The 25103-nt window shown below is 44.0% G+C and overlaps 1 long non-coding RNA gene across 1 annotated transcript; it reads right to left on the reverse strand.

The window, feature by feature from the left end:
* Positions 1 to 331: 331 nt before the first annotated feature.
* Positions 332 to 24799, reverse strand: LOC147412722 (uncharacterized). Its single transcript, XR_015184161.1, has 3 exons — positions 24686 to 24799; positions 4933 to 5027; positions 332 to 504 (listed from the first exon to the last, which is right to left on the reverse strand). It is a non-coding gene; the product is annotated as an uncharacterized LOC147412722 (long non-coding RNA).
* Positions 24800 to 25103: the final 304 nt, after the last annotated feature.

A 25103-nucleotide genomic window follows, 5' to 3' on the forward strand; every position in this document is an offset into this window, starting at 1 on the left:
CTAAAGAAAAGGTAAGTCTTGAAGTGTGAGGGGTGTCACGGTTTGAGGCTGGGCCGGCCACTAACGAATGACAGATGCTCTCTACTAACCCCTCTCCCCTTCCAAAAGGGAAAAGGAGAGAGAACAAGGGAGAGAGACTTTACAGTTTGGAAAAGAAAACTAAAACAGCTTTAATGGAACAATAACAATAAAAGAAAAGATAATAATAAGAATAAGGAAAAATGAAATATATACAATATGTACAAATATATACAAAACCAACACCGAACCCAACTCCCCCCACCCTGATGATAATACGTCACCACCACACCGCAGGGCTGGCACTGGGGCAGTCCCAGGCTGGACTCGGCAGCAGACAGGGACGGGATACAGGAGCTGGACTCAGGCACTGGATTCAGGGATGCACGGATCAGTCCTCCTCAGATGTCGGCCATCGAAGAAGAGAGGAAGAGACGAAGAGCACGAGACCCTCGTGATCTCTCAGCTTTATCCTGAATATGACACCTATGGGATGGAATACTCTGTTGGTCAGGTTTGGGTCACCTGTCCAGTTCGCTCCTCCCTGTAGGTGCGACCCTTTTCACTCCTGGCACCCCAACACGCAGTACAAGATTTAGCAGTGACCTTGGTCGCCATAAGAACAAGTATAAGCAAGGGCCTCTCTGCATCCCATTCCTTGGTACGAACTATAAACACCAGGCCTTATCACTGCTGGGAGCAGTCACTGTCTGGAAAAACAGGCTGCTGTTTCAGAAAATGCTGTTAGATAGAGGAGACTTAACTGAAAAGTTAAAAGCACTAAAACAGAATTAGTTCTGATTTAGCCCAAACCAGGACAGAGGGGTCACAACTTTTTCCGAACAGCCTTCAATACCTCTGAAGACTGTACCAGAGGCACTACTGTTGCAATCAGTGCATCATCTCCATTTGAGCCATCAGGGGAAGGTAATAACAAGGTTCATGCAGTCAGTTATTATTCCTGAAGAACAAATTGGAGACCTTTGTGCTGGAGGAAATTTGTGACCTTTGATGCCAATTCGTATTTAAACTGCCATGTGTTCCTGTTTTCATATATTAAACATTTAAAAATTCACCAAAGTCCAGTTGACAACAACTTTCAACTGAAGATCCAAATCCGTTCTTAGGGTTTTCTGTCCTTGGGAGATGTCTACAAGTCAGACCTTTTCTGAACAGGTCACAGGTATCAAAAGCACGAAAAAATTCTGAAGGCATCAAAAGAGTGCACAGATGTTCAAACCTCAAGGAAGGAGTGTGTGAACACAGCTCTTCTGAAACACCGTGTTCTCCTGGCCAGGCACGCAGGATGCCAACAGAAGAGATGCTGTTGCTCTGCTGGGGAAGCCCAAAGATGCAACTACCCCCGTATCGGGTTCCATCGAGTACCCAAAAGCCGATGCTTCAACAACAGGGTAAGCAGCCATTGATAATGTCTCTAGAACTCTCCCAGCTTCTAAGCACTTGCAGCTTCCTGGGCCAGGCATGATTCTGACAAATTTAATAGTTCCCAATGGATTTTTCTTCAAAGACTTTAACTCCTCTTAAAGCAGCACACACTTTAAGCATTTGTACCGACTTGTGGCAAGGAACTCCGCAGTTCAACAACCCGTGGGTGAAAAATCAGCTCCTATTCGGTAGCTGCCATTTGCTGCCTTCATTTGATGAGTTCTGGCGCTTGCATTGGAACAGCCAATGCATATTTCCCTTTATATCCCTCAAGATTTCCCAGGCTTTTACCTTCCTTACCTAGTTTTGTCTGCTCTGGAATCCTAACTTACCAGACACATTTGGATTACCCGTGTCACCTTTACCAGTTCTCCTATATCCATTTTGATGAGGGAAAGGTTATGAAGAGGCTACAACTGCAGTTATTTGAGGTGCGAGCACACTACAGATTTTTACATTTACATTTATTGGCTTATATTTTCCTTGCTCTGTAATTCCTAACATTTAATTTTCTTTCTCAGCCATTACAGAGTAACAGGACCAAGTTTTTAGCAGGCTCACAGGAAAGCACTTCTTATTTCATGGCTGCTTAGTTTCTGTACGGATCTTTGGCAAGAGCCCTGACAAAAGCAGCTTTTTCAGTTGTTTTGATTTTTAAAATCCTATCTCCCTCATCACCATCATCTTCATGACTGAAAAAAGCTACAAAAAAATTTTTGTGACAGTTTTTAATTTTACAAAGTCATCTTGAATCTTCTCGGGTGCAACACATTTATCTAGCTGTTCACTAACTACGTTCTTCAGAGTGAGAGCTTCTGTTGATTGGCTAAGTACAGACACTAGGCTTAGCACTCTCCTAGATCGCTTTCCCCACGTTTTCAAGAAAAAACCCAAACAGAGCTTTTTCTGAATGCTGGAGGAACGCATCGGCACTTGGGCCAGTAAAATTTGCCCACAGTACAAGCGTGGCTATTGAAAGTAAGGATTTTATTGCAAAGCTGCTGACCAGGACGAGGGCTGCTCAGCAGCATCTTCATGTCCTCGTATCCCAGACAGAGAAACCACGAGTAATGTTTATAGCAGGCAGCCTGAACGACATCTACATATGGCTGAACCCAAGGAGAAGCAAGAGAAGGTTTGGTAGCAGAAGCACCTCCAACACACAAAACCTAACACACATGACTTCCGAAAATCAGTCTCGGTTCATGGATACAGGACACACACAGCAGCGGCACACACAAGGAATTTAAGAATGCAGAAAACACGCAAAACCAGAATCCCATTGGTATTTCAAAATTTTCTCTGTGTGTGTGTGATTGTACCTACAACAACACAACAGCAACAACAACAGAGAAGAGGTCCTTCTGTAGAAATACTCGGCATTGATTGTCTCACTTTATTCCAGGGTAACACCATTAGAGTGGTGCTGCAAAGCCAGTGAGCTCTCCTAAGAGCTCCAAGAGACAGAAAGCACAATCCTCCCCACAGATTTTACCTAAATCCACAGTACTTGGGGTTGTAATGGGTAACTACTGATAGTTTGTTGATCAAAGGCAGTTGAGCGAGAAGAACAAGCTCTTTGTATGTAGAGGAAGACATTGTGAAACGTTAAACCTCACTGTTATGTTCCTATGTTATCGCAAGAGTACAGCTAACTGCAAGTTTGAACAAGCCTGGAGGGGTCACGTAGACAGAAGAAGCTGGAGGTTTCAATAAGCCTGGAGAATCAGCCGCCACAAAGATGAAAGGGGCCCCTCAGCTCGCCTGAATTTGTGAGCCGTAGGTGAAGCTGCGACTTCCCTCGGCCGCCCAGCGCTGCTTTGCTTTCCTACCTTAATCAATCGGAAATGAATAAGTTATTCCTGTATTGATTGACTCTTAGTTTGACTATAACAGGGTCAGCTATTTGTATACAGCGCAGATCAGCACAAGTCAGTAAGCTCTGAGGTGACACAAGGAGCCTAACAGGGAACTGGTACTCAAATCTTTCTGCTTCACAAGTAGGGTCAGCACTCCACGCTGCTGAGACTGAGCTAGAAGCAGTACTTGCCACCCAGACATCACCCCGCACCGATACAGAACTGAATCAGGTTGATGCCGTCGGTTGATATTTAACGTACTTTTTTTTTAGGTTATGGGGGAAGATCTGATCAATTTACCTGCCCTCCAGGATGTTACAGGCCTGGAAGTCAACCTGGTCGTCCAGCAGCTCACATGACCAAAGCAGTCATTCTAGAAAGATCCATGGCTGGCTGTAGGAGGAGGCTACCACTTTAACAGGCAGTTCAAAACCACTTCAGACCCCCTCTCCAAAACTCTTCTTTGCTTAAATATTTGTTTGAGCTGTTGTTTGTTCTTTCCACGGTTTTCTTCAGTAGACTACAACTTCTCATCACTTCTTCACAAGCTCCTAACACAACCTAACAAAAATATATCTTATTATCCTCCAGAGGAGCAAAGTGCATCTTTGGGCTCTCTTCTGAGCCTTCTCTATTTTTTCAAAATAATTTAAAATACATTGGAGCAGGAGTCGGACACAGTGCTGATCCCATCTGTTTCACAAACACTACCTTCAACCTCCTCAGCATTCGCCTGTTATTAATGTAACCAGAAATGACATCAGCTCTTTCAGCATCACTCTGATATTCATTGAGCTGCTTGTCTGCAACGTCCCCAAATTCTCTTCACAGTCACTGTTTTCCACCCCAGGGACACTGCTTACATTCTTTGTTCTCACAAACAACATCCCCCTTTGTTCGAATACCCAAACTCTGTCAAGTGATTTACATACCTATGGATGACCGCTGCACTGTTTGACTTTCTGCAGCTCTCTGCCTTGCTATAATGGTGAATTCTATCAACATTATACGTTACCGATACAAACTAATTTCACCGTCAATTATAAAGAAATATTATAACCCGTAGTTTCTCATGTGAAATATTTATGTTCTTTAAAGGGATGAAAAACCAAAAGTCATTAAACTTTTCTAAAAATCAAACTCCAGCTCTTACTCAGCAGCCACATAACTCAAAACAAGTGAAAGCACATAAGTGAAAGACATGCTCCGAGTTATCAGAAAACTTCTACTTTGAATTCTGTACATTGCCCTCAGGATTTAAAAAATAAAAAAAAAAATAATAAAAAAAAATCACCAAGCAGCTCTTCTGTGTCCCCTACTCTCAATAAATTACTTTCATTAATTTTATTACAGCTAGAACGAATACTGTTGTTCACCAAGCCAGAAAGAGCCAGTATGCTTATACTTCATGGCACATGGCTAAAGAACAATAAAGCTGCTATAAAACAAACAGTAGAAGAATACAAACATAGAAATGCATCAATAACAATACCAAAAACACATGTGCAAAAGCATGCAAGAATTAATTTGTATCACAGAGCTCAAAACCCCTCAAATTGGACACAAGACACATTGTATATTAAACCCGATAACATCTGTAACTACGTACATTTTATCCAGATGTATGTTGGTTACAGCCCGTGGGGGTGTGCGTTCAAACAAGGAGCACTCCAGTTGAAACGTCTGCATTCTAAAAAGTTTCACCTGCAGGAATAAAAGAGCACTGTCAAACTCAGATTTTTATTTTTATTTTTATTTTTTTTTAATTTTCGCTTGTGTTGAAGTATTCCTAGTTTAGAATTCTTTGGTGCTCACTGCAATCACCAGACCTGACAAACGTAACCCTGCTGCAGGGATACTCTGCATGCTAAGTGAGCTGTGAAATGCCCGTAATAAAATGTAACTCAACCTGAACTATGCAACTAAGCGGTGCCTGTTTCCCTTTCTTCTATGGCTGAAGATTATTTCATCACTTACTGACTTAATAGTATGTCTCTCCTCAGACTCAGACAGTTCTTAGCAGGCTGTAATGCCTGAGGGCAGCAGCTGCAGTCCATCAGCAGGAGCAACCCGAGTGCAGCTCTGTCAGCTGTACTGAATTTATCCTTGAATTTCACGCAGGTAAAATCCCGGTCCTTTATCCCAACACTTAACTGTCACCATTTCCCTCTTGGAAAACAGATACCAAAAAACCCTCAGCAACTGAACACCACAAAACGAGTAAAACTTTTTGATAGGGTCATATTAGGAGACAGCCATAAACCTAAACTGTTTCCACTTCAGCAACTTGCAAACAAACCCTTTCCTTTTAAAGTAAACCTCTTAATGATCCAATTTGAACGTGTAACAACTTACACTGAGGTTTATGTTTGCTGTAAGCCATTAACATCATTCCAATTAAATGCTTTTAAATGTTAAGGAAACCATGTCTAACACAAACCTTCGTAAAGAAAATCAAACCATGGAAATGGAAAAGCAAGCAGCCTAGAATTACAGAGTTTTTCTAAATCCAGCTTGTGACAGAGACCATCTCTCCCAAGCAGGTGCAGAACAAGTAACTTCACTTAGGTTTTCTCAAACAGATCAATGATATTCATTCAACACTGAGGAAGAGCTGAAAACTTGGGTTTAGTTTTGATTCCATTAATTTCTACTACATGGAAATGACTCAGGTATTCCTTCTTGTCATTGAAGACAACAGAATGAGTTAAAAAATTTCAACAAAACAAGGAACAAAATCTGAAATACAAACTAGTTGGATAAACCTCTTTTAATGCAGGTTTATTAAATGCAGTTCTTCTGTCACAGAACAGATTGACAGAACAGTTGAGGTTGGAAGGAGCTTCTGGAGACCATCTAGTCCAACCTCCCTGCTCAAAGCCTATGACCTCGTCTAGTCTTTCAGTTGGCTTTGGATTTTTTTATTTGACTCCAGTTTCTACACAAAGGTATTCTGACAAGTGTTCAAGCCATCCAATCACAGTTAACCTTAAGCCCAACAACAAAGAAGCAAAAGAAAAGGTAAGTGAAGGTAGTTTTTCTTCAAGGCAATAAATACTATTAAACATCACCAATTAACATGTCTACGCCCTGCAACTGAAGCATCCTGAATTGACAATAATTATAGCAGTAAGTCTAAAGTTTTACAATACTTACTTCAGAAAAAGCAATTCCAAACCTAAGACTTTGCAGCTGTTTAGTTTAATATCCACCTACACCTGTTCTTTTACTCATTTTATTGACTCTATCAGCCTGTCTGGGCTCTACATTTTTCAGAATGCAAGATGTATATAGATATGGTCCTACCTTCTATCTCAATGAACAGTGACACAGTAAAGTACTTGGACATTTCCGATCATCACTCCAAGCTGGGCTAAAAACTGGCTGGATGGCCAAGCACAGAGAGTGGTGGTGAAGGGAGTTCAATCCAGCTGGCGGCCGGTCACAAGGGGTGTCCCCCAGGGCTCAGCATTGGGACCGCTCTGGTGTCACATCTTGATGGATGAGCTGGATGAGGGGATCGAGTGCTCCCGCAGGGAGCTTGCAGATGACACCACGTTGGGTGGGAGTGTCGATCTGCTGGAGGGCAGGGAAGCTCTACAGAGGGATCTGGACAGGCTGGATCGCTGGGCCAAGGCCAGTTCCACGAGTTGCAACAAGGTCAAGTGCCAGGTCCTGCACTTCGGCCACAACAACCCCCAGCAGCGCTACAGGCTGGGGAGGAGTGGCTGGGAAGCTGCCCGGCAGAGAGGGACCTGGGGGTGCTGGTCGACAGGCGGCTGAACGTGAGCCGGCAGTGTGCCCAGGTGGGCAAGGCGGCCAACAGCATCCTGGCCTGTGTCAGCCATGGTGTGGCCAGCAGGAGAGGGAGGTGATCGTGCTCCTCTACTGGGCACTGGTGAGGCCGCCCCTCGAATGCTGGGTGCGGTTTTGGGCCCCTCAGGACAAGACAGACACGGAGGTGCTGGAGCGTGTCCAGAGAAGGGCAGCGAAGCTGGTGAGGGCTCTGGAGAGCAGGTCTGATGGGGAGCAGCTGAGGGAGCTGGGGTGGTTTAGTCTGGAGAAGAGGAGGCTGAGGGGAGACCTTACTGCTCTCTGCAACTGCCTGAAAGGAGGCTGGAGTGAGGTGGGGTCGGTCTCTTGTCCCAAGTGACAAGCCATAGGACAAGAGGAAATGTCCTCAAGTTGTGCCAGGGGAGGTTTAGATTGGACATGAGGAAAATTTTCTTTACTGAAAGAGTGTTCAGACATTGGAACAGGCTGCCCAGGGAGGTGGTGGAGTCACCATCCCTGGAGGTGTTCAAAGACGTACCCACGTGGTGCTCAGGGTCCTGGTTTAGTGGCGGGCTTGGTAGTGTTAGGATAACGGTTGGACCTGATGATCTTAAAGGTCTTTTCCAACCAAAATGATTCTTCTATGTTGCGCCAGGGAGGTTTAGATTGGACATCAGGATAAATTTCTTTACTGAAAGGGTTATCCAGCATTGGGACAGGCTGCCGAGGGAAGTGGTGGAGTCACCAGCCTTGGAGGTGTTCAAAAAACGTGTTGATGTAGTGCTTCTAGACATGGTTTAGTGCGCATGGTGGTGTTAGGTCAACGGTTGGACTTGATGATCTTAGAGGTCTACTCCAGCCTAATGATTCCATCATTCTATGATCACTACTGGCACAGTTTTAAGAATGGGTCAGTTCATACCTCAGAGCTATTGTTTTAAGCTCTCTGACAGCTCAAGCAGACAGTGTGTTACTGGATTGACTTGGTTTTGGTGTTGAATGTTTCCTGGCAACTACAACTACAGAACTGGTTCTCATTTGAAAACAAAATCAAAAACACAGGTCTACCTCTGTTCCCAAGATACTTTCTTTCATGTCCTCTAGGATTGCTGCTATTATTCTAAGAAGTTTGGCTTTACACAAAATCCTGCTTAAATTGAAGATGGCAAGGAACAGCATGTATTACACAAATCTGCACACAAAGTTCCACCAACAGAACTTCATTGATTCAGGTTGTGAAAATTTATGGCTACTGATCACCATGTTCAGAAAAAGGAATCAAATAGCTACACAAGTTCACTACAAATATTTCAAATCTTACTGTATTAAGCCTTTGAGTGGAATGGATCATCAAAAGCAACAGGACTGCTTAAAGAATGGAAGAGAACTTGCATTTCCAATGCACTGAGAAAAAAAATAATAACCACCATCATCATCATTTAGTCGGATCAAAGTAAGTCCTCGCTTTTTATCTGTTATCTGTTTAAAGGCTCCATATTTAATAACAGAGCTTTAATAAAGAACAGAGGACTTCCCACATTTAAGATACCCACAGGACTTCCTTAAGCTCCTCAGTACAACCTGACACCTGAAATAACAACATCCAAACAAAACACAGACATCTCACTGCGTTACTCAAAGGTCCATGGGGACTAAGGGTTTCTGTACAAAAGCCGGGGTAGTACAGATCTGGAAAAAAACAAAAACCATAAAGCACACTGGAGACTTTTTGGACTAAATAGTTGCCAAAGGAAGGTGCAATGGAGAGGGGATAAAACTAAACAAAATACAATCCGTTTAACTCCCAGGACACTCTACACTTTGTAAGTGAACAGGACAAAGTCTCCTTATCACAGTAACAGGTAAAACTTGGGGATAACACTATAGATTAGCCATGAGAGGTAGTTTTATGCATTTTATGCATATGAATATAACTTTTGATGAAGCTATTACAAAGTAAACATTTGAAGCCAGTTTGTTCCCTACTAGTTGGTTTTCTGTAGTGGTTTTATTGCTTTTTACCCAAGGGCTTACAGAAATAAGCATTAATTAGGTCTTTTTTTTCCGCTGATGGCAGAATACACACATGGTAATCTGCCCAAACCATTGTTTTCCCATGCTACAGCTACTGGCATAGTAGAAGCTAGCCCTAAAAGAAAAAAAGAGAGGACTAGAAGCTACTGAATATATTTTCCTGTTCATTGTCAGAGAAGTGATTGTCTCGATCTCTTTCAAAACAGACTTTGCTTTATGCCTGTGTGTTTAGATACCCTTGCAGCTGGTTACCCTATGGAGAACTCCAAAGATTAACAGCCAAATCTGAAGACCCAGGTGAACCTTGTAAAACACCATTCAGTGATTCTGCACCTTCCACACTGGTTTTGTTCAGCCATGTGCCTCTAGTGGTATATTCTACTTTTTGTAGTGAGATGCTCTAAGAGCTTTTACCGGCACATTATGTCAGCTTACGTGCCCCGTCATGACAAGCTTGAGTAAGGAATGCACTTGAACGCCAAGCTATGACTTTTCCTAAAGTCACTGGACGTGACCAGATCCGAAAGCACGCAGGGTGTTAACGACAACGGTGTGATACACTTTGCAACAGCCCTACTGCTCATTGCTTAGTGAAGACACACCTCAAAAGAGCACTTAAGTCTTCCTCAGAAACTATCACTGACATTTCCAAGAACTGAAAAGACAGGCTGTCTTTCTGAAGCCGTGCAACAACTTCATGCTAATCATCCAGTGTCAGGAGACAGATCAAGAAGTTGCACAAGTTCAGAAGTACACTGACAAATCATACCTCCAAGTTTTTTGTCCCCGAGGTCGGTTGGAGAGTTATCGCTGCAGTGAACTCACAGTCCACAAAGATCACTAACTAGTAAAATGTTTTGGGGCTGTTGAACTATAAAGTTGCAACTGTCTCTCACTCAAAATAAAAAGGTTGTCAGGACGCACTCAGTTTTGTAAAGCAGTCAGAGTACTACTTAACTAGAGGCTCTAGTTTGAGACTGGAAAACTCTCTGTGAACACCAGTATCACAGAACACAACTATTCCCGTTCTCGTGTTTCAGATTTGGAAGTGTTTGCATTTTATTTCCAGTACTAATGGCATCACTTTTGTTCTAGCCAATTTTATTATTTTGCTGTCCTGGCTCCCGGTCCTTTTGAGAGAAAGGTTTCATTCAGTCCTTTGAACAATAACGATGAGGTTACTAACAATGAGTTTAAGAAAGAATTGACACACACAAACTTGTTCAGGCATCCAGAACAAAAGAACCTGGAAGTGTTGAGAGCAAAGTTCAGGACGATGAAGAAAAGGATCTATTTTTCATTTGTAATTAGACCAAGAAGGGAAAATGCTATAAAGTAGATTCAAATCATTTAGATCAGATTACGAGTGCAGCACTGTGCCAAATTATAAATTAGGACTTTACTTCATGTGACATTTTTATCGATATTAGAAGCATTTTCCAAAGCCTCAGTAGAAATTGATGGAAAAACCAAACTCTGAACTCTCACACCCTAACCATCAGACTGCTCTTCAGTCAACACTTACTCTTCCAGTGGTCATTCCAACACTTGGGACAACTGAAATAAACAGACTGTAACCAGGAATAAAAATCTGTGCTTTAAAAGTATTTTGCATAGTTAAGGCCAACACTTGACTGATTATTGCAAGTCCTGGCCAATTAACTTGAGTATATCAAAAGTAAAATAAACACAAAGTGCATTGAGAGCAAAGCACAAACCAAGAGGAACTTCTCACACAGGTGACCGCCACAGCATAGTATTAATAGCGATGGCTGGGGCTGGGACAACCACCTGAAAACCTCCTATTGACGGAAAGTAAGACTAAGGCTTGTGCAACTCTACAGAGAAGCTGGCCATTCAAATCCCTGGGGCTCTAGCCCTTTAAGAGACAAAGAATTCCTTTATTTCTAGGAAAAGCAGAAAAGAATTGCCATGGAAACCACCAGAAGACCTTGAGGTCTAAAACCACAGGTCAGGCTATTTATTTTGTCGTGGCTTTGGTCAGAAACTCATTCATCAGTGTCACCGGGGTGTTTCTGCACTGTCCTGTTCTAAAATGAATGCTCCAGCAAACTTCATATTCATTTCAGAATATTTTTCAGAAAAAAAAACCCAAACGAAAACAAAAACCAACCTTTAAGAGAAAACCCCACTATATTTCTAGCTCTTTGATGACAAAGGCAGACTTCCAAATAAGAATCATTTCAACCCTGTGCCTGTAGAAAAATTGTTCCTCTGCCTCCTCTGTTGCTATTCAGAGATTTCTAAGCAGCTACGAGTCCCGACCAGACAAACGTAACAAATTCAAACACTCCTGGCAGAGGCCTGTTTATTATTTTCCAATATGACTGTCTGCCAAGTTTCCCTGTCCAGGGTTTGGCTTGGCTTTGTTTGGCTTTTTTTTTTTTAAAAAAAAAAAGAAAGGAACTGTGTGAGCTAAGCTGTGTCAGGGACTCTCCTTCCAACAGTTCTTGCAGAAAGTGGAAGTGCACCAGCACGTATGCAGACTTGTATCTGAATACGGTTCAAAACCATTACAAGACACAGCACAGTCAAAACTTTAGTCTTCAAAAACCAAAATGCTATGCTGTGAGTCTTGGAAATCATTTACCAGTACAGAATACTCAAAGTTGTTCTTAACACATGATGAAAAAAGCATAAACTTTAATGAAATCAAGCTGAAATTGATGAACACAGACATCTTTGGCTCCCCTCAAAATACAACCTTTTAATAACACCTTTGGTTTGATGACTTTTCAATGCAATCCTACAGCGCCTGTTTCCAGTCTATTGCCCATCAGTTTAGCTGTACAAATCTGCACACAGCGTTACAGCACAAAGGCACAGATCTGGTGAGGGTTTCTTAGAAGCACTGCTGCACACTGTTATCTTAAATGATGGTCTTGTGATTAAGGCACCTAAAGGCAAGAAAAGGAGGACGAACCCCCCTTCAAATCCCTCACGACCCTGTACAGGTCATCCAATCCCTCGCTCTATATTCCACATCTAAAATACCAAATTAAGAATTGCTCAAATATTTTAAATTTTTTAAAATCATTTGCTAACTGCATACGTGGCACTCGGACACAAATGCAGTCAGGCAGTCTGTATGGGCGATAAACACTGAAAACAATTTCTTTGCAGGAGTAGAATGAAAAGCAAGAAAAAAATCAAGAGCCTTTGCAAAGGTTCTGCACACAATTCTCAGCTTTCAATCTGAACACAGTCTGGAAAGGCCAACGTGAAGGAATCATCCTCTGGCGAGAGTTTAATCCAATTTCAAATAACTCCAGTAAAAGCACCCAACAACAGAGATATTGCTTAAAAGGGCAGTGGTTTGACACGGCAAGCCTTTTGATGACTCTTGCTATTAGGAGGTTTTCAGGTCTTGAGGTACAAAACTCTGTTCAGGACATGAACTGGGGAGTTGTGGGGGAGACAAAACCCTGAAGTTATGACTGCATGAACAACAGCAATCACTTAAAAGTTACCATCCTGAAGAACTAAAAACTTAAGCCCATACACGACTCACAAATGAGACCGTGGGTTCTGCTGCTTCTCTCCTACAAATAAGTAACTCTCCTTGACAATTATGCATTAGAAAAATGCAGGGCTCCAATTATTGTTTCTAACTAAAAACATTTGTAGCGTATTTCTAGGAAAAAAGGATTAAGGGTGGAACTCCTGGAGGCAGCCAGACATACACTGATTTTATAGGAATTGTGATCATTCTATACTTTTGAAAAACCACGTTCTCGGTGTTATGGAGCCACACCAGGCAGATCATCTCCTGACAAACTTCCTTGCACCCAACGGAAGGATTGCCCCTTGAAATTTTAATCATGTCTCAACTATTAAGAAACTGTCTTAAAACAAAAAGATAGATCTAATACATCATTTCCTACAACAACGGCAAGCTAACAAAAATATTTAAATGTGACATTTTGGACACATTCATCCTGTTATTGTGGCTGCTACTGGTCAATAGCCAGGGATCAAGGTCTCTGTTAACACAGACAACTCCAGAACATAATCCTCACATGAATACACTACCTCTAGTGCTAGCAGTACCCTGGTTTGAGGAGCTGAAACAGCAGAATTCTTCTGCAGAGCTTCAGTGCGTGCAGTATTTCAGGACACACAACTGGTAGAAAATCCCCTGCCCTTCTTTAGTTACTCATCGCAGCATCCACAGGCAGATCACAAAATACTCTGAAACAGTAAACTACTTTCAGCTCCAGAACAGCTCAAACCTCCATTAGGGCTAACAAAGAACTCAGTCATTTGAGGACAACAGACTGAGTCGACCTCCAGAAGAAAAAACCCGAACCAAAACACCCCCCAGCCCTCCTCAGCTCAGCAAATAAATCGCATCAGGCTTTCCCCTCTGCTTCCCCCTGCCCCACAATTCTAAGTGACTTTCTAGTCTAAAGGCACTCACAAATAGCCACACCGTGCCTTTGTCCAAACAAGCCCAATGAAATCAGACGGCTTCAGAAAGCAACATTTACGCCGTGTGACGGCTGCTGCATCAAACCCTCGCACTAGGAAACTCCTGTTCACTATTGCACACCACGAAACATCTAGGATTATTAACGAAACATAAAAGAAAAATAATGCAAGCTACTGGATTTGAAAACTCAGCCATCCACCTTCGAGGCAGGTGCAGATTCAACTGCATGACCAAGCTTCCAGTTTCAACTGATGGCTGCTGCAAAGCAGCTGTAAAAACGGCCAAAGTTTTGCCCTACTCAGTTTGAAGCATTACTTGTGCTTCTCCTGACCCTTCTACACCAAATTATCTATCTTCAGATAATCAAAGCATTACGCTGCAATCTTAGTCGCCAAGGTTTCTCCTAAACCAACTTCTTACTAAAGGGTCTTTGGCCAACGCCACTCTGATCTACTGTTACTTTTCCATCACCATTTTATCTCCACAACTTTATTGTCAAATGTATAAGCTTCGGCCTCTCGCCGTCAATGTTCTGCTATCAAAATACCAAGTCCCTGGTCATGAGGGTACTACAAGTAAAAAAATGGAACCGCTCAACCTTTAAAAACTACAGAATTCAAACATCCAGTGAAATTAAATGGTTTACTACGAGACAGATGACTATTGACAGAAACCAGATTATTAATAAAATTAAAATATCGCATTGCTAGTGGTTTCCACAAGAGAATGACATTCTGAAAAAGCCGAAGACTATCTTGGAAAGAATCAGATGTTGCTAAGGTTTTCTTTCAACAACTCAAGCTCCCACAAAACAAGTAAGGTATTTATGGAAGCAACTGAAGAACATGACAAACAAACAGGCTACAGAAAGCCCCCTGAGCCTAAAGAAGAGATGATCAGTTGAAGAAGTGACCTGTTTCTCACTGTGTTTGTGTTTTGTTCTGTTTTTTAAATCTGCCACATAGGCACCTAGATTAGGCAGCTCCACCAAGCTTTCTCCGCCAGCAAAAGTATTTTCTTGTGCACGCATCACCCTGCAGTCAGGCTTGAAGTCTGGCTGGTTTTAGTTTATTTCTGCTGATAGACGGGCAAGATGAACACTAGATATTTGGAATCCATTTTATTTACATTTTCACGTCCCCTAACCTAAAAATAACCGCCCAAATTTTCACGAAAGCAGGCAACACAAAACGTGCTCACAAACTGCACAGTGCTCACGAGAACACTGTAGTTCTCCACTATGTTCAACACCTCTTGGACACTTCTCAGCCAGGGGGACTTTGTTCTCCTTCTCTCCCACTGCACAGAGCAATCAACCTCACCTAACACTTCACCTACTTCCAGCCACAAGTCTGGAGATAAGAAATTCCAGGGGATGAGTCAGCCCCGTGAACCAAAGCAAGCGAAACCAAAAGGGAGCACCTTGGATCACTGGTCCCTGTTGTTGCAACTCCCACGTCAGCATTTTCTGCAGCCCTGGCTCTCAGCACTCTCTTCCTCCAGCCACCCCCACCCTCCCCCCCACCTCACCTCACATGCTCTGCATCTCCCTTTCCGCTCCCAGCCTTCCTTTCAACACATCCTCCCCTCCTCCTGTTTGTCCACTCGGGCAATCCCTCCTACAAAATCCCACTTCAAAATGACGACTAACAATATTGCCATGCCATCTGTTTTCGTAACATATCACTCTTCCTACACCTTTTAACTCCTCCTTTTATAGAGAACAGAATTCTTTTGGAGTGAGGACTATCCACCATTACACTGTCTAAAACAACTCATTTCTGTTCTTAAGTCTTTCATCTTTAATATAGCCGTGGTTAAAAACGACTATGTATTTCCTTGATTAGGTTTCCAACTGCTGGCATAAGAACACAAGCTCACCAAAACCTGACATGCTGGCACAACCTCTAAATGCTTAGCAGAGCTTTAGTCTGTTCTTCCCACCTATCCTATGGTGGGCGGTTTTGTTGGTGGGTTTTGGGGGTGTTTCAGGCATCAGACTCAAACCAGAAATCTAGACTGTAAAGGTACTAAATCCATCTCTGCATGGGCATTGCAGGTTCACAAACATACATGTGAATGCACAAATTCCTTAAGAACCATCCACTAAAAAAGAACATAATAAAGAATGACCTGAATTACCATGGCAAGTTAAATTACTTTATGCACAACATATGCCACTCTTCTGAAGTAAAGAAAACATGGGACAATTTAAAACTGTATTTCTGGTACAGAACACCTTCTTAGTCAAATGACGACTTATATTCAGTTATTTTAGATCATTCCTGTGTTTTCTGTTCAGGTAATACATACCATCAAAAATCAGAAAATACAGACCCAGGATTTATCACTTTTACTTTAGTCATACCCAAGATATCTGCATAGACGTTTTCTAAAAGCTACAAAACAAGCCTTGCTGTAATCAGAAATGAAATGCATCACGTACACGTTCACCCCAGAGGACGGCATGTTAAAAAAAGGAAGAGGTAACAACAAAACACACACTGGAGAGCTCTAAACCAGATTTGGCTGTTATGCAGCGGAGAGAGAAATGAAACTGAAGTGAGGAGAAGCAGCCTTGTGGTAATGCAACACAGAGGCCAGTCACTAGTGGTGCTCCAGAGGTCAACACTGAGGCCAATATTGCTGAACACCTTCATTAATGGCCTGGACAGCGAACAGGTGTACCCTCAGCAGGTCTGCAGATGATAACATTTGGAGGAGTGCCTTACACACCAGAGGGTTGTGCTGACATTCAGCAGGACCTCGGCAGGCCGGAGAAACGGGCAGAGAGGAATCTCCTGAAGCCCTACAAGGGGAAATGCAAAGTCCTCACGCGGGGAGGAATAACCCCGTCCCTCACTGCGGGCTGGAGGCAGACTGTCTGGAAAGCAGCTCTGCAGAACAGGACCCGGGGTCCTGGGTGAAGCAGCCAGCAACGCGCCTCGGCCACAAAGGCGGCCAACAGTGTCCCGGGCTGCATTAGGAAGAGCACCAGCAGGTCGAGGGACGTGACCCTTTCCCTCTGCTCAGCACTGGTGAGACACATCTGGAGTGCTGGGCCCAGGTCTAGGCTCCCCAGTACAAGGCAAACACGGACATACTGGAGCCCGATGAAGGGCTTGGAGCATCGGGCATACAAGGGAAGGCTGTGTGAGCCAGGATTTTGTAGCCTCAAGAAGGACTGGGGGCGGCGGGAAAGAATCTTATCGATGCGTATAAAAACCTGATGGGAAGCAGTAAAAAAGAGTGGGTCTGACTCACCCAAGTGGTGCCCAGTGAACGGACAAGAGGCAACAGGCACAACTGGAAACACAAGAAACTTAAAAAGGAAGTTTTGGGTGGGTTTGGTTTCTTTCTTCCCCCCCGCTCCTTGCTGTTTGTTTTGTTTTTCTATGAGGGTGGTCAAACACTGGAACTTACCCAGACAGGTTGTGGTGTTTCCATCCCTGGAGCTGGTCTAGGTGACCCTGATGGGAGCAGGGCGCCTGGACCAACTAAATGATCTCTAGAGGTCCCTTCCAACCTGAACATTAATCTGAGGGTAAAAAACCCACTTCTGTGGTAGGAAACAGAGGAACAGATAATACTCGCAGCAGAACTGGGTTAGTTTTCCTGCTGCTGTTTACACCTAACAGTAAAGATGATTAAGCCTCAGTACTACAAAGCTAATTCAAACAGCTCAAAAATCCAAATATTTGATACCAAGTATTTATAAAACCAGCTTCATTTTACCTCAATGTAAGAAACTGCCTGTAATCTCTCTCAGTTTCCCACAGACAGCACACCAGGTTTCACTGCTTACAAATGTGAATGCCACAAAACCGTTTGCTTAACGGTCGATGGATAAAACCACACAAGAACATGAAGGAAGATTCACCTGTGATGAAAGTCTTTTGTAACATTTTAGCTAGGTTAAACATACAGCTTTTTAAAAGGAAATACAAAAGCTGCTGTATCGAGAACTCCAGAAAACAACCTCCTCCACTGGATGACAAATATAATAGGGGTGGCAGCAATAAAAACGTGTTCATTACTGATCTGAAGGCAGGACCCGCAGAAGTGAGGCCCGAATCAGTTTCCAGTTCCCACTGCTTAACCAGAACTGTGCTACACAGAAACCCACCTCGGCAGTTTCAAACACAAAAGGAAAGACTCATTGTACATCTCATCATACACAACTCAGAAAACTTGTATTGCAAACCTCCCCTGAGGAGCAATGCCAAGCATTATGGATTAGCTGCAACATCCCACAGCCCTTTCAACATTCCCACTGGGTACTGCGTACTGATATTGCACCTGAAACAGGACATACAGCCTTGCTGTAGCACACACTGGTTTAGGCAGCAAACAGCACAGAGGCACAACTGGGATGGAAATAAGCAGGGTCTGCTCCTACTTTCTCTGCAAGTTTCAGGAAAAGAACCTGTCACTGAGGAACAAACCCAAGCTGACATGGGCTCTGGAGTTAATCTCTTTCTTTTCTTCTGCTTTTCAAATCTAAATCAGTTTTCACTAACAGCGCCAAAACCTGCCAGTAACTTTTACAGCTGCAGGGTCATCAACTTCAAGACAGCTACTTGGCAACCTTTCCACACCATTTGGATGCGACTGTGTTCACCCAGACACACAAACAGGCTGTACAGAGAGAGACAACATAAGACAGACAACTGTTTTCAGGCCAGCATGTTATTTTGAGGAGGTTCACTTTACACCCTGAAAAAGAAGATGTTTCAACAAGCAGCCAAAGAGCACCCTTAAGAAGTATGTGACAGAACTGGAAGTTGTAGCTGAGAGAGATAAGCTGTTAGCCTGCTTCCAGGGGCACTGATCATAAACATCAGTCCCAAGTTATATGTTAGACCCAGTATAGACGCAGCTACTTTGTGAAACGCTTTGAAGTCTGCAGCTGATGGAGTTCTAAGCATGCAGTGTCAGTTATACATGTGTTTTTTTGGTTGAATTACAAAAGCACAACTATATTCAGTGACTTGATCAAGAGGTGACCCACAGTGGCAAACCGAAGAACGGTTATGAAAGCAATATCTGCATTCTAGAACATCGATTTTCTCACAGTATTTTAAGGTTTATTCAAGAAACAGAACTAAAGCAAGCTGTATATACGGTACCACAGATGGGTACTAAATTTGCTACTGAACGAGTTTCATGCCAGCAGAGCTGAATCTCGCAGTCTATTCAGGCAGCCTCTCATTGCTCAAACAACTCAGCAGGCAATCTATACAAAGTATGGAACAAACGCCTCAAAAAAGGAGAAGGTTCTCCAAAAAACACCCCCACGACACACCAGACAACACATCCTTTTAAGAACCAGGGAAGGTAGAGGCTAATGACCTCCCATCTCATCACTGACAAAATTCCAACACTGAAAACAATCTCAGAATAACTACACGGTCTCCAATTCCTCAGTCCTACTCCAGCCCTATTCACAGCTCACAGAAGCTATAAACCTCTGGAGAAAAAAGAGAAACAAAAGGACAGGAGACTATTTTCCAAAGAGCTCTTCAGAAGCACGAGAAGCCTGCCCGTGCGAGGCGCAGAAATGGTGTGCTGGAAGCGGAGCTACACTGTACGATGCCGACAATCTGCGAGGCCACGCTGCAGCCCGCAGAATAACCCCCTGTCCGGAGCTGGACGCTGGGGTAGTTTGGGAGAGGGTGTGAGAAAGGAAGGCAGAGGCATAAGCCGCACCACAATGCCTGTATCCGCTTTGCAGCCTCAGCCCCTCCCTATGAAACCGCAGAAGGGACTGGAAGGCTGTGGACAAGAAGTGCCCACTTCTGAAAAACGGAACACGGGAAGTGACGGCAACTGGAACGATGCTGGGCCGTGAGCACTGGGACAGTGAACCAAGGAGGCTACGGGGCAGGAGCACTGCGGGAAATGAAAAGTTAATCCCGCGCTGAGTGTAGAAAGCAGCGAGTTCCTGCCATGAGCTCGTTCCTTCTCAAGTGAGCAGCAGTGGAGGAGAGACAGACACTTGGATGGCATCAGATACACAGCCCAGCCAGGGGAGGGAAGGGAAGAACAGAGGAAAGAAGAGAAGCAGGCCCCCTCACTGAGCCAGACCAGAGCTACTGCTGCTAGAAGGGAGCCGGATTAGAGCTGGAGCACTTGCCTCTGCTTTTTTCCCCTCTCAGAAAACCAAGGAGAAGCCACCAAACTTAGACACCTACCTGAAATGCATTCAGATTTTGCTGACTGCAAACCCCTACTCTGAATCACACCTAGCCTCAGAAAAACTCGCCATCAAAAGCACGCAAGAGTGACTTCAGAACATCCTCCTCTTTGGCTGAGTGTTTGTGCTGCCCTGAAGTAAGATTCATTCTTGGATCAGTGATTTCATAATGTAAAACACAAAACCCTTCAAAAAGAGACAAATACATAAGGTGGCAGTGGAGGACAGCAGTTATAATATTCCTCAAATTACACGTTGCTTTGTCTTAGGTAAATTCCTAATCTGCCTTCTCCAAAGGCCCTCCTGTCAACTGAACACACATTTCTCAGGCTAACACCCTTCAAATGCAATTTTAAAACGTGTACCTATTTCTGTAAAATTTGTCACGTAGCAGCCTCAAATCAGAATTCTGATTTTTAAAAACACTTCACCTATCTGTTTTACAACACTCATCACACCCCAACAGGTATCTTGTATGCTGTTTACTCTCAGTGTCCTCAGCTGCTTTGCACTCAGGCTTGTTAAGCAAAGCAATAATTTAGCAACGTCGGCTCGTTTGTTAATGTCTCCCCTAACATGACATCTAGTCTCCCCCTGATTTCTTTACGGCTGGATTTACAACTTGGTTCTGTCTTCCTGCAGCTGAATAAGCACCTGACAGAAACGCCCAACTGAACAGTCACATACTCATTTTGAAGCAGTCACGGAAATCTTGAGGAAAGACTCAAGAGCTTGAAATGGCCAAGAGCTGGTAGGAAATAAATCAAAACTTTGATACCTCCATACACCACAAGTTAGCAACAAGAACAATTCAAGAATCACCAACTAAACAAAAGGCCGTATGTAAACAGAAAACCCCATTTTCATTATGATTTTTCTCTAATAAACAGGCCTTGCAATTTCTCAAAGGGTTTTTTTTGTGTGTTGAAAGGAAATACTGCCTTAGAAGGTAACGAAATTTTGTTTCATAGTTCAGCATTGCCTAGTGAATTACAAGCTATTGTTTCTATATATAAGCAGCAACATTGTGAGACTCCTTTAGAGATACAAAGACTACCGCATCAAATAATACCGACAACCTTACACCTCAAAGCATGAATTTAACTCTGCTTTCATTGTATTACCACCACGGCAGCGTTACAGCATTTCTGAAATTACACTTTTGTCCAAGTCACTGTGTCAACAGACAAGCCAGTCTGCTCCAAGCACCGAAGGGCTAAAATGGAATAAAACGGCTCAATCAGCTAAGATGCACTCAAACATGAATTCTAGTGGTGCTTCACTTCACTTTGCTACTGTAGTCAAAATTTTACTCTCTGTATTTTACAGAACAACAGAAAATCGTAGGCGGATTTTTGGGTTCAAACAAAAGTTTGATGCCTTGCCTTTCAAGCTCTTACTACGTAAAGATGCAGGACATCAAGAGATGACGCCCATAGTCTTGCCAAATGCAACAAGATTTCTCCTTCAGAAGACCCACAGAAGCTGTCAAACCTTAGTGCCAGCACAGTCCATTCGAGGAGCTGATCCTTCCACCATTTTCAATTAAAAGTCAGGGTTTCACTTCCCCCAACCACCACAGCACAAACCACTTTAACTTCCTAGATTGTACCAGCAAACCTTTACAAACCGATGGCTGAGCACAGGAGCACACAAAAGCCCTCAGAGAGAAGAACACTGGCAGGCCTTGTTCATACACCTCGCTGAGCACAACCCCTCCAGAAGAAGAGGCAGAAAGACTAGGTAGGCAGCTTCAGAGCCAGCGCCCACAGCTGGCACTAGCCACGAGCTGCAGCGCTGCTGGACGTTCAGCTTCTGAACATCCGCATCAGCCGCTTCCACGTGCCCATCCGCCCCTTCACTGCGCAGGTGGAACGAGGAGCCTGGGCTGACCCTGACTCCCCAGCAGCTGCCCAGCCTGGACACCCAGCCTGACACAGACGGAGGCTGGTGCAGAGCTCCCCACGCCAGAGGAGCAGCAGCCTGTACAGGCAGGGTGGGTGGCTGGCAGGCAGGCAGCCCGGCAGCTGAGCGCCTTCCTGCAGGCAAGACACGCACGTCAGACCCCGTGAGAAAGGGGCGTTCTGATCCCTACCAACTCCAGGGAAGACAAGCATCGTGCTGCCTGCGAGCCAAACAGGAAGGACACTCCGCTCTCTTCTACAGCAGGTTAGAAGTTGTTTCTGCTATTTCTTTCTCCTCAAAGAAAATGTCAGCATGGACACAAGCGATTACACTTGATTTCGTTCTGTATTTCAACTCTCAAGCAAATAATTGGATAGGTGCCTCTCTGAAGTCACCTACAGGACTTCTGACAATGACTGCGTGGGTCCAACACCTCTGAAAAGAGACAGAATTACATTTATCTCCTTTTTTTTTTAAAAAAAAAAAAAAAACAAACCACAGATGTAATAAGAAGTTCTTGAAGCTTATTAGCAATCATCACTAAAGGTACAGAAAGCAAAAAAAGCCATTAAAAAGTTTCACATGGAAACAGATAGAAAATGGCCAAATCACACTTCCTTTGCAGACTATAGTGAAGTGTCTTCTCTAACCAAGACAAATTAGAAACGCCTGTATTATGCAAACTCATATCACAGTTTACAGCTTGAGAAGCCAGGGATTTCCTACTGTGTTTCTAACAGCTGGACAACTAAACTACTTCACTGTTTACTTCGTGATGCCGCATTCGTGATATGGCAGAGCCTAAACATTTTCTTAAAAGAAAATGAGCCTGAAGGAGTTAACCTTACACACAGAAAGCCTGATACCTGCCAGACAACCTCAGGCTCTACAGTTTTTAATAATGAATAGTTACTCATGCATTGCATAAATATTATTACATCATATCTCGTATGTATGCAAAATCAGAACTACAATAAAATAGGTTCCTCTGTTTCAATATTGTATCAATTAACCCACTCATCCACTTAATTTGGAGCTGTAGATGCATCAGGTCACAACAGCTTTAACATCTCACATGCCTCTGTGTCTAAACAGGAACAGACAGACCATTCTAAATACAAAAAAACCCAACCCACCAACAACAAAAGCCCCAACAAAAAAAACTTGCTCTACCATAATAACTGGGTGAGAGGAAAGATACCATTACTGTGCTTTTTTATTATGTTTTTGTCTTGCCTAACATCTAACGTACATATCAACACCTCACTTTCAAGATGTAAGGCAATAAAACACGCAGAAATACCTTCATCCCCAAGGTCGGCATTACACAACGTGAGTATAAAATGGATCACAACAAGGACGCTGAACATGGCTCACATCTCAAAGAACACGGCTTTTTTTCCAACTCGGTAATTAATGCATGAGTAAACTACAATAAGTATTACATTCATTTTCCTAAATATTAAACCCGTTAGAAATTTGTTCTGACGGTCAGAAACACACTTGAGACACGGGAAGACTGTAACCCTGAGCCCATGGAGAAGGGGCAACGAAGAAGCGGGATGTGACATGAGGAAGTCTCGGGGGCAACACGGGCCAGGGGTTAGGACGTTCCCTTCTGCAGCGCAGCACCAGTGCCCGCCGTTGTAAGCAGTTTGTACCACGCTAGCGTAGGACCACCATAAAACCCCCACTTTGCAAGTCCTGCACAAGTCTCCCTTGTGACTACGCCCAGAGGTCTCCCCTCGCACGCTCACCCTTTCGCCACCCGCCCCGCAGGAACACACCTCCTGCTGTGCCGCCTCCACCCCCGTGCCCACAGACTGACCCCCCAGGTGACAACCCAGGAATCATTTACAGCCACATGAAACATCTGAATTCGAATTACTTCACATCTCCAGCTTCTGACTAGCAGCACGAAATTCAGTGGCTTTAATTGTGAAACAACCTTTCCTAATTCTAAGCTGCTGAAATAGGCTGCTGAGTCAGCACCGTATAAAAACTTAAGTCTTACGCTAAAGGGGGAGATGAAAACACAGGAATTTGTGCCTCCCTGTGCTGCACAGTAATCCCACCCCGAAATTCCACTCCCCGTGGCTGAGCGTAGGCTGTATCTAACAGACCCCAGCCTGGCACGAGCAAACCTGTCCCCACGGCATTCCAGAAGTCTGGGCAGAGACCGACTGCTGCTCCTGGCCCCGGCAACTCGGACCCGGGGGTCTCCCTCTTCACCACCTGACGTTGCCCTTGGCAAGCGAGCCCTGGTTTGAACACCTCCCCAGCAACCCACCAGCACAACTGGTCTTGTACCAGACAGCTGCCCTTTTTCCTGACAGAAGCAAGGGGCTCGAGGAACTGGAAGACCAGCAGCCAATTATCTTTCCTAATCACAAAACAACCCCGCAGACCTTTACTTCAGCTGATGGCAAACTCCTTCCGTTCACAGCTCAGTCCTTGCACAGTCCTCACCATCCTCCAGGAAACTGGGTGGGCCTGGAAATAACTGGGTTCTCTGGACATACACACACTCTTCACCTTGAAGGTGTACTGATAGCTACACCCACAAGGTACCGCAGGGGTCACAGCATACAGGCCTGTTCTTCTGCCAGAATAAAACACACAGCGCACACCCAGAAACCTGTACCGTGAACTCTGATCTGAGAATCAGAGCTTTTAAAATCCCCAGTTGCTGACACTGCTGAACTGGTAAAGCACGGTAGAGGTCTAAAGCTTTTCCAAGAAACTTCTCTGCCTACGTTGTATTTACGTGCACAGGCTACAGGTATTTAGAGGTTCTTATTCGTGAGTGCCTAAATTTTAAACAAACCTTCTGAAGCACAGCAAGTTCTCCACTACTTCAGGGTTCTTTGTTTTCGAGGAGACTTTCACACTTGGAATCAGCCTGTCTCTAGCTAGATGAAGCTAGCCATTTCTATACCCCTTCATTGCCAAAAAAGCTTGTTTCATGTCCCCCCGAGATGAAGGTGTTTGTTAACTGACCTGCTCCCGTCTCTCCAATCCCACACGTGGGACCAGTCCGTAAGCATCGCCTCGGGGTTGCTCAGCCACAGCTCTCCAGGCTCAGCTTCTCCTCGTCCACCAAGCACCTCGTAAAAAAAGACGTAATTACAAAAGTTACTGCCTTTGCAAAGTTGTGGGATTCTAACTGGGCAGAAAAGTTCCCCAAGTCATCATACTACCCACTGTTACAGCACCCTCAAACACAGGGCTCAACTGGCGGTTCACAGGAAGGCCGAACACTCCTGCCTCGAGCACAGCCACACTCAGAAGCACCAGGAACACCTTTGGGGGCTGTAGCAGTTTGGGCTGTCTAATTGCAGTCCACGGGCCTCAGTCCGTTAGAGTTTGCATCCAGCAGCGTGCCTGGCTACGTCACCCCTGAGCCATGACTCTTGCC

The sequence above is a fragment of the Leptosomus discolor genome, unplaced genomic scaffold, assembly GCF_034619465.1.
Source record: "Leptosomus discolor isolate bLepDis1 unplaced genomic scaffold, bLepDis1.hap2 HAP2_SCAFFOLD_54, whole genome shotgun sequence".
Lineage (NCBI taxonomy): Eukaryota > Metazoa > Chordata > Aves > Leptosomiformes > Leptosomidae > Leptosomus > Leptosomus discolor.